The sequence below is a fragment of the Chlorocebus sabaeus genome, chromosome 19 (genome assembly GCF_047675955.1).
Source record: "Chlorocebus sabaeus isolate Y175 chromosome 19, mChlSab1.0.hap1, whole genome shotgun sequence".
NCBI lineage: Eukaryota > Metazoa > Chordata > Mammalia > Primates > Cercopithecidae > Chlorocebus > Chlorocebus sabaeus.
Genome location: NC_132922.1, coordinates 30,745,154 through 30,755,986, shown reverse-complemented (window position 1 = coordinate 30,755,986; position 10,833 = coordinate 30,745,154). Strand labels below are relative to the sequence as shown.

At 46.3% G+C, this 10,833-nt stretch overlaps 1 non-coding gene across 1 annotated transcript; it reads right to left on the bottom strand.

Annotated features, from left to right (window-relative positions):
• Positions 1-7,116: 7,116 nt before the first annotated feature.
• LOC119622578 (U6 spliceosomal RNA) lies at positions 7,117-7,218 on the bottom strand. Its single transcript, XR_005239174.1, has one exon. It is a non-coding gene; the product is annotated as a U6 spliceosomal RNA (small nuclear RNA).
• Between the last annotated feature and the right edge of the window lie 3,615 nt (positions 7,219-10,833).

Here is a 10,833-nt window from a genome sequence, read left to right as displayed (position 1 = left end):
TTATCCTTCAAAAAGGAAGTCGCAATAAATGTTCTCAGACAAATAAAAATTGAAGAAATTTGTTGTCAGTAGACCAGCCCTGCAAGAAATGTTAAAAGAAGTTCTTCAGAGAAATAATATAATATTTAATAAAATACATGTATGTTATATATAATTATATATGTATATATACGTGTTTAATAAAATACATATATGTTATATATTTATATATGTATATATACATGTTTAATAAAATATGTATGTTATATATATTTATATATGTATATATACGTGTTTAATAAAATACATATAATATGTTATATATATTTTATATGTATATATACGTGTTTAATAAAATACATATAATATGTTATATATATTTTTATATGTTATATATATTTAATATAAGATATACTATAAAAAGAAAATATAGATCAGAAATTCAAACTTACATGAAGAATGGAAGCGCAGGAGAGAAAAAATAAGTGTAACTAAAATTTAAAATTTATATTTTTCTTATTCTTAATTGATCTATACAATAAGGCTTAATATACAACCTTATTTTGAACCATATTGTTCAAAATAATAATAGCAACAATGTTTTCAATCATTACAGCTACGTATAAGTGAAATGCAGCAATGATTCAAGGGATAGGAGAGAGAAATTAGAACTGTTTTATTATAAGATACTTGTACTTCTCATGAAGTGGAAAAAAGACGTATCTGACAGTCTGATACAGGACTGTTATCTTAAAAAGAACTTTTTTTTTTTTTTTTTGAGACAGAGTCTCGCTCTGTCGCCCAGGCTGGAATGCAGAGGCGTGATCTCGGCTCACTGCAACCTCTACCTCCCAGGTTCATGCCATTCTCCTGCCTCAGCCTCCCAAGTAGCTGGGACTACAGGTGCCTGCCACCACACCTGAATAATTTTTTTGTGTTTTTAGTAGAGACAGAGTTTCACCATGTTAGCCAGGATGGTCTTGATCTCTTGACCTTGTGATCCGCCTGCCTCGGCCTCCCAAAGTGCTGGGATTACAGGTGTGAGCCACCATGCCTGGCCAAAAAGGACTCTTAAAAGTCAACAATAAGAACATGAATGACTGGGCACGGTGGCTCATACCTGTAATCCCAACATTTTGGGAGGCCCAGGTGGACGGATCACCTGAGGTTAGGAGTTCAAGACCATCCTGGCCAACATGGTGAAACCCCGTCTCTACTAAAAATACAAAAATTAATCAGGTGTGGTGGCACGCGCCTGTATTCCCAGCTACTTGGGAGGCTTAGGCAGGAGAATCGCCTGCACCCAGGAGGCAGAGGTTCCATCGAGCCAAGATCGTGCCATTGCACTCCAACCTGGGTGACAAGAATGAAACTTTATCTCAAAAATAAATAAATAAATAAATAAAAAGCCTGGTGCAGTGGCTCACACCTGTAATCCCAGTACTTTGGGAGGCTGAGGCTGGTCGATCACGAGGTCAGGAGATCGAGACCATCCTGGCTAACACGGTGAAACCCCATCTCTACTAAAAATACAAAAAGTTAGCCAGGCATGGTGGCACATGCCTGTAATCCCAGCTACTCAGAAGGCTGAGGCAGGAGAATCACTTGAACCTGGGAGGCAGAGGTTGCAGTGAGCCAAGATCGAGCCACTGCACTCCAGCCTGGGTGACAGAGTGAGACTCTGTCTCAAAAAAGAAAAGAAAAGAAAAGAAAAGAAAAGAAAAGAAAAGAAAAGAAAAAAGAAAAGAGAAGGAGGGAGGGAGGGAGGAAATGAACAACCTGACTTAAAAGTGGGCAAAATATCTGAACAGATACCTCACCAAAAAAGATAAATAGATATAAACATATGGAAAAAATACTTCAAATTTTATGTCATTTAGGGAATTACAAATTAAAACGATGAGATTCCACAACACGCATATTAGGACGGCCAAAATTCAAAACGTTGACAACAGCACTCATTGCCAATGGGATTATAAAGTGGTGCAGCCACTTTGGAAGACAGGTTGGCCGTTTCTTATAAAACTAAGCATACTCTTACCATGTGACCCAGCAATCACACTCCCTGGTATTTAGTCAAATGAGTTGGAAACTTTTGTCCACACAAAAACCTGCACATGGATGCTTATAGCACCTTTATTCATAACTGCCAAAGCTTGGAAGGAACCAAGAAACTTGGAAGTTCACAAACCAAGTTGTTGAACTGAACTCTGGTATATCCAGACAATGGAGTATTATTCAATGCTGAAAACAAATGAGCTATCAACCCATGAAAAGACACGGAGAAACCTTTGGTGCGTATTATAATACTAAGTGGAAGACTCAAATACGAAAAGCCTACATACTGGCCGGGCGTGGTGGCTCACGCCTGTAATCCCAGCACTTTGGGAGGCTGAGGCAGGCAGATCACAAGGTCAAGAGATAGAGACCATCTGGCCCACATGGTGAAACCCTGTCTCTACTAAAAAAAAAAAAAAAAATACAAAAATTGACTGGGCATGGTAGTCCTCTGCCCACCCCCACAGCATACTTGGGCGTGACCTCCAGCCTTTTGTTGCCATCTTTAGTTCGTGTGCATTCTGCTGGCGCAGTAAATCAACCACTATGACACGGTTTTGCAAAAGAGAAAAGATTTATTCGCAAGGGCACTGAGCGGGGATGTGGGACAACATCCCTCAAATCCACGTCCCCCAAAGATAAGTGACAGCTTCGTTCTGTGCGAGCATGGCTGGAGTTCATGGCATTTCACAGGACACATGTACAGAAAAGGGTAGCATTAGCATGAGCTGAAGGCAGAGTTTTTGGCCCTCCAATGTCAAAAGGCCACGTTTTGGGCACTTGCGCAGGCCCAGTTGAAGGGTTGGTGGTCTCAACCAGTTTGAACTGGACAGGAGCTGACCCAAGTTCCTGAAAAACGACCGAAGAAGCTGTGACCATGGTGGCTTCCGCATGTTATCTATACAGCAGCCAGGGAAGGTTAGGTTTCGGCATTCAGCGGCAAGGCTTTCAGCTACGGTGGCCCTTAAGCTTCACAGAAAAAGGAGAAGAAAAAAAATTAAAAACCAAGCGACCCAAAAGCAAAAACCCAAAAGCCCCCTCCCGCTGCAGACAGACCCTTTACCACTGATGCCAATCATTAAAGCGATCTGTCGCGGTTTAGTGCATCACTGCACTCCAGCCTGGGCAACAGGGCGAGACCCTGTCAAAAAGGAAAGGAAAGGATAGGAAAGGGGAAGGGAAGGGGAAGGGGAAGGGGAGGAGGGAGGGAAAGAAAGGAAGAAAATAAAAGAAAGAAAAAAGAAAAGAAAAGAAAATGCACAGCGAGCTAGATTTGGCCTGGAGGCTGTAGTTTGCCAACTCCTACGCTGGATTCATGGATTAGAGTTTAAGGAAGAGATGGAGAAGTATGGCAGAAGAACTGGAGTGAGGCCCAACCCCATGGTGTTCTAGAAGAAAGGCTCTTGACACAGGCATCTGGCAGTTATTTTTCAGGGGAGAACCTACAAATTAGAAGGCTGTACAGCTCCCCTTACTAGTCAAGTGATTACACTTTTGTTTTATTTTTTTTTTAGAGACAGGATCTCCCTCTCTCACCCAGACTGGAGTGTGGTGCCGCAGTCACAGCTCACTGCAGCCTCGAACTTGTGGGCTCAAGTGATCCTGCCTCAGTTTCCTGAGTAGTGGGACTACAGACACACTCCACCATGCCTGGGTAATTGCTTTTAGTTTTTGTAGACATGGGGTCTCCTTGTGTTGCCCAGACTGGTCTTGAACTCTTCGCCTTAAGTAATCCTGCCACCTTGGCCTCCCAAACTGCTGGGAGTGAACCACCATGCCCGGCCCCGTGTGACTACTCCTACAGAGGCCCTCGATGGCCTGGAATGATTGATTCCAGGACTCTGTCTTCTCATCCCAAAGCACCAAACCCTACTGATAAGGAAAGGGCCCCCGTTTCAGAACTCCCATGGCCACCCCCCAACGCACAGCCCTGGGATTGGTAACTTTGCAACCTGGGCTTCCCCGATAATCAGATTTACGGTAAGACCCCAAAGAGGTCCAGGCGCTTCTAAAACAAGTTATACGAGAATCTAAACCCAAATCCTCAAGATGTGAGCCCACATCACATCCCCCAAAATGGAGCATCCGTGACCACTCCAGCCTTGCTAGGGACACAGCATACTCCTTGACCCTCACCACTACAGAGGGCAATTGCATTCACAAATGTCCACTGGTTCTCACGCACTAAGCAAACTTTTATGGCCTTAATTGACACTATTTCCACAAAGACCCCACTAAATGTAAGGGAGGAACTCCCTCTGTTCCCTGGGGCATAAGATTGAGGTCAAACAAGTCCGCCTCACCCTGATCACTGGTGCAATAGCTTTGCAGAATATTCCAGTGGTCTCAGTTCTTTCTGCTCTTGAATTTCCATCACTGGGATGGATGCTCCAATTGGAATAAAACCCACACTTTGTCCCTTACTGTTGGTCTTGGCGGACGAGACCCTGAAGACCTGCCCAAGCCATTAAAATCATTAATATGACCCAAAATACATTAAAACAGGGACTTCAGGGATTGAGAGAAGGGGTGACTATCCCCTCTGTTTCTGCATTTAACAGCCCGATTTGACATGCTCTTCCAATGGAAAAGAACAAATGGTATCTCACAGTGGATGCTGAAACCTTAATCCAGGGGGCCATGGAGGCCCCAGCCCCAGCAGGCTGAAAGGATGGAGCCCATTCAGTCTTTTGCTGTCCAATATTTTGCTATTTTTGCTTCCTTGCAGTGTTCCACAGTACCTAATTCAACAGCCTCTCAGCCTCTACTCCCATTCTATTTATTGTGGTAAAATATATAACAAAATTTACCAATTTAACCTTTTTCTTTTTTTTTCTTTTTCTTTTTCTTTTTTTTTTTTTTTTTGAGACATGATCTCAGTCTGTCACCCAGGCTGGAGTACAGTGGTGCCCTCGCAGATCACTGCAGCCTCAACCTCCTGGGCTCAAGGGATCCTCCCACCTCGGCCTCCTGAGTAATTAGGATTACAGGCTTAAGCCACCGTGCCCAGCCTATTTTAATAATTTTTTAAATTTAAATTTTATTGTATTTTTTAAAATTTTACTTTAAGTTCTGAGATTCATGTGCAGAACGTTCAGGTTTCTTACACAGGTATACACATGCCATAGTGGTTTGCTGCACCTGTCAACCTGTCATCTAGGTTTTAGGCCCTGCATGCCTTAGGCATTTCTCCTAATGCTATCCCTCCCCTTGCCCCCCACCCCTAGCCAGGCCCCAGTGTGTGATCTTCCCCTCCCTGTGTCCATGTGTTCTCTTGTTCAACTCCCACTTATGAGAACATGCGGTGTTTGGTTTTCTGTTCCTGTGTTAGTTTGCTGAAAATGATGGCTTCCAGCTTCATCCACATCTCTGCAAAAGACATGAGCTCATTCTTTTTTATGGCTGCTTAGTATTCCATGGTGTATATATGCCACATTTTCTTTATCCAGTCTATCATTGATGGACATTTGCGTTGGTTGGTTCCAAGTCCTTGCTATTGTAAATAGTGCTGCAATCAACATACATGTGCATGTGTCTTTATAGTAGAATGATTTATAATGCTTTGGGTATATATCCAGTAATGGGACTGCTGGGTCAAATGGTATTTCTGGTTCTAGATCCTTGAGGAATCGCCACAATGTCTTCCACAATGGCTGAACTAATTTATACTCCCACCAACACTGTCAAAGTGTTCCTATTTCTCCACAGCCTCGCCAGCATGTTGTTTTCTGACTTTTTGATAATCGCCATTCTGTTTTTGTTTTGTTTTGGTTTTTGTTTTTGAGACGGAGTCTCGCTCTGTCACCCAGGCTGGAGTGCAGTGGCGCAGTCTCGAATCACTGCAAGCTCTGCCCCCCAGGTTCACGCCATTCTCCTGCCTCAGCCTCCCGAGTAGCTGGGACTACAAGTGCCTGCCACCTCGCCCGGCTAGTTTTTTGTATTTTTAGTAGAGACGGGGTTTCACCGTGTTAACCAGGATGGTCTCAATCTTCTGACCTCGTGATCCACCCGCCTTGGCCTCCCAAAGTGCTGGGATTACAGGCATGAGCCACCGCACCTGGCCCCTAATAATCGCCATTCTAACTGGCATGAGATGGTATCTCATTGTGGTTTTGATTTGCATTTCTCTAATGACCAGTGATGATGAGCTTTTTTTCATATGTTTGTTGGCCACATAAATGTCTTCTTTTGAGAAGTGTCTGTTCATATCCTTTACCCACTTTTTGATGGGGTTGTTTTTTTCCTGTAAATTTGTTTAAGTTCCTTGTAGATTCTGGATATGAGCCCTTTGTCAGATGGGTAGCTTGCAAAAGTTTTCTCCCATTCTGTAGGTTGCCTGTTCACTCTGAGGATAGTTTCGTTTGCTGTGCAGAAGTTCTTTAGTTTGATTACATTCCATGTGTCAATTCTGGCTTTTGTTGCCATTGCTTTTGGCATTTTGTCATGAAGTCTTTGCCCATGCCGATGTCCTGAATGGTATTACCTAAGTTTTCTTCTAGGGTTTTTATGGTTTTTGGGTTTTACATTTAAGTCTTTAATCTATTTTGAGTTAATTTTTGTATAAGGCATAAGAAAGGGGTCCAGTTTCTGTTTTCTGCATGTGGCTAGCCAGTTTTCCCAGTAGCATTATTAAATAAGGAATCCTTTTTCCATTTCTTGTTTTTGTCAGGTTTGTCAAAGATCAGATGGTTGTAGATGCGTGATGTTATTTCTGAGGCTCCTGTTCTGTTCCATTGGTCTATATATCTGTTTAAAAATATGGAACGCTTTGGTCAGGCATGGTGGCTCACGCCTGTAATCTCATCACTTTGGGAGGTCGAGGTGGGCGGATCACGAGGTCAGGAGATCGAGACCACCGTGAAACCCCATCTCTACTAAAAATACAAAAAACTAGCCGGGCGAGGTGGCAGGCACTTGTAGTCCCAGCTACTCGGGAGGCTGAGGCAGGAGAATGGTGTGAACCCGGGAGACAGAGCTTGCAGTGGGCCAAGATGGCGCCACTGCACTCCAACCTGGGCGACAGAGCGAGACTCCATCTCAAAAAATAAAATAAAATAAAATAAAATAATAAAATAAAATAAAAACATGGAACGCTTCACAAATTCGCGTGTCGTCCTCGGGCGGGGCGATGCGAATCTTCTATCATTCTGATTTTAGTATATGTGTTGCCGAAGCGAGCACTAATTTAATCATTTTTCAGTGTACAGTTTATTGACATTAAGTACATTCACAGCCATCTATTTCTAGAATCTTTTCATCATCTGAAACTGAAACTCTGCACCTATTAAACACTAATTCCCACCCCTCCCAGCCCCTGGTAACCACGGTTCCACCTTCTGTTTCTACAAATTTTTTTGTCTTTTTTCTTTTTTTGAGATGGAGTCCAGCTCTGTCGCCCAAGCTGGAGTGCAGTGGTGCGATCTCAGCTCACTGCAACCTCTGCCTCCCGGGTTCAAGTGATTCCTCTGCCTCAGCCTCTTGAGAAGCTGGGACTACAGGCGCATACCACCATGCCCTGCTAATTTGTTGTTGTTATTGTTGTTGTTGTTCATTTGTTTTCTTTGAGATAAAGTTTTGCTAGCCACCCAGGCTGGAGTGCAGTGCCAAGGCAGTGGCGCAGTCTCGGTTCGCTGCAACCTCTGTCTCCTGGGTCCAAGTGATTCTCCTTCCTCAGCCTCACAAGTAGCTGGGATTACAGGCACGCACGACCACGTCCGGCTAATTTTTGTATCTTTAGTAAATTTTGTATTTTTTGCATTTTTGTATTTTTAGTAGCATGTTGGCCAAGCTGGTCTCGAACTCCTGACCTCAGGAGTGATCCACTCACCTTAGCCTCCCAAAGTCCTGGGATAACAGACATTAGTCACCAGGCCCTGCCTCTCTCTACAAATTTGACTCCTCTAGTTACTCCACATACGTGGAACTGCACAGTATTTGTCGCTGACTTCTGGCTTTCCTCACCTGGCTATGCCTACTTTGGGGGATAATCTGGGCCTGGGACACCAAATCCCTGTAGCAGGCCCCACTGGGCTGCACAATCAGAACTGCACGGAAGTTCCCCCAGACTGTTACCCACACTTGTTTAAGCTCTTCAGAGATGCTACCGGCCGGGCGTGGTGGCTCGTGCCTGTAATCCCAGCACTTTGGTGGGCCGAGGTGGTCAGATCACTTGAAGTCAGGAGTTCGAGACCAGCCTGGCCAACATGGTGAAACTCCATCTCTACTAAAAATACAAAAATTAATCGGGCGTGGTGGCGTGCGCCAGTAATCCCAGCTACTCAGGAGGCTAAGGCAGGAGACTTGCTTGATTCCGGGAGGCAGAGGTTGCGGTAAGCCGAGATTGCGCCACTAAACTCCAGCCTGGGCGATAGGGTGATACTCCGTCTCAAAAGAAAAAAAAAAAAGTGGTACCGGCCCGGTGCGGTGGCTCACCCCTGTAATCTCAGCACTTTGGGAGGCTGAGATGGGAGGATGTATTGGGCCGGGGCGGGGGGGAGTGGGGGATGGAGGCTGCAGTGAGCGGTTGTTGAGTGACTGCGTCCAGCCTGGGCCACAGAGTGAGGCCGTGCCTCAAAAAGAAAAAAAAAAAAAAAAAAAAAAAGCAGCAGATACCCATCCAGCCACCAGATGGCAGCACGATCCCATGTCCCCCTCGCCGCTGGCTGCCTGGTGCCGGCTGCAGTCCTAACGGCGGTTCTGAGCTCCAGGGGCCGGCGCCGCGCGTGCCTGAGGTCCCAGCTGCTCAGGAGGATGAGGCAGGAGAATCGCGTGACCGGGAGTCCTGTGCTGTAGTGCGCTGTGCTGATCCAGGTCCGCACTGAGGCCGGCATCGGTATGGTGGCCTCTGCCACCAGGCCGCCTAGGGAAGAGGGAGGCAGCCCCAGTGGAAAACGGAGCGCGTCGGTAGTGGCATCGCGCGTAGTGGCATCACGCGTAGGAATAGCCTCTGCGCTCCAGCCAGGTTGACCTGCCGAGACTTCGCCTCTAAAACCAGCAAATACCAGGAGGCTGAGGGACGAGGATCGCTGGAGCCCGGGAGGTTGCAGTGAGTAGCTGGGATTACAGGCAGGCGCCACCACGCCCGGGTAATTTTTGTATTATTAGTAGAGACGGGGTTTCACCATGTTGGCCAGGCTGGTCTTGAACTCGCAGCCTCAAGTGATCCACCCTCCTCGGCCTCCCAAAGTGCTGGGATTACAGGCGTGAGCCACTTCGCCCGGCCAAATAAGTAATTAAAACAATTTGTTTTTTATTTCAGAAAAAAATAAACTCATAAGGGAGGCCCCCCGACACACACACGGGAAGCAGCAGTGTAAATGGAATGCCCACTGCTGAGGCTCTCCAATGAGTGTCACGTGTGCACATTTTGCCCCTCACAATGCATGTCAGACTATTAATAGGAAGCGCCGCTGGAATACCTCCTGCGGGGTGTATGCAGCAGGCAGCTTTGGAATCACTGTATCCCCAGTGTGACGCCAGGACAATGGCTTCTTCACTAGCTCTGTCCAACCACAGTCCTGTGGTTTCAGGACTCCCTCACAGATGTCTCGAGGTCCATTATTGGGCAAAGGTCACTGCAAACTCAGGGAGGCCCAGGAGCTCACCCCAACCAGCTTCTTTACCAGGTGACTGACCTCAGCCCTGCAGCTGGACTCATCCAGACCATGACCTCACCCGAAGATGGATGACACCTGACCACCGTCCACACAACTGAGCTGGCCCCAGGTCGACTCCTCCACACCCTGCTTCCTACTGTAACCCTGTCAAAGGCCTTCCTCCCACCTTCCCACTCCTCCTCTTCCTCCCTAGCAGCCCAACCACCACAGATTCACTAGGTGGTTTTCAACTCTTGCAGGCTGCCCTCCTAACCCTAGCCCTGACCTCTGCCCTCCTAACCCCAGCGCTGACCCCACTGCTTCTCAGGAGGCTTTGCCAATCGTCTGCATGTTAGCTCCACCCACGGAACAGGCCTATTTTCCTTTTTTTTTTTTTTTTGAGGCGGAGTCTCACCACCCAGGCTGGAGTGCAGTGGCTCAATCTCGGCTCACTGCAAGCTCCGCCTCCTGGATTCACACCATTCTCCTGCCTCAGCCTCCTGAGTAACTGGGACTACAGGTGCCCACCACCTCGCCCGGCTAATTTTTTTTTTGTATTTTTAGTAGAGACGGAGTTTCACCATGTTAGCCAGGATGGTCTCGATCTCCTGACCTTGTGATCCACCCATCTCGGCCTCCCAAAGTGCTGGGGTTACAGGCGTGAGCCACCGCATCCAGCTACAGGCCTATTTTCAAGCATACTAGCTGTTGGGTGTGTCGCTTACCTGTGCATATGACAGCCAATCCAACCCACCTAAATGAAGCATTCATGACAGCACAACTCCATCCATGTATGTGGCTGACCACATCTCCAAACCATCTTCCCACTGGGGACAAATTCTTGGATTTTTTAGAGACAGGTTCTCACTCTGTTGCCCAGGCTGGAGTACAGTGGTGCGTCTCAAACTCCTGGGACCAAGGGATCCTCCCACCTCAACCTCCGGAGTAGCTGGGACTGCAGGTGCACACCACCACCATGCGTGGCTAAATTTTTTATTTATTTATTTATTTTTTAGAGAGGGGTGTCGCTGTGTTGTCCAGGCTGGTTTTGAACTCCTATCCTCAAATGATCTTCCCACCTCCGCCTCCCAAAGCACTGGGATTTTAGGTGAGAGCCACCAATCTCAGTCAAAATTTTTAACTAAACTCAACTAAACAAATGAACAAACAGAAAAGACTCTCAAACCACACACTGTCCTCT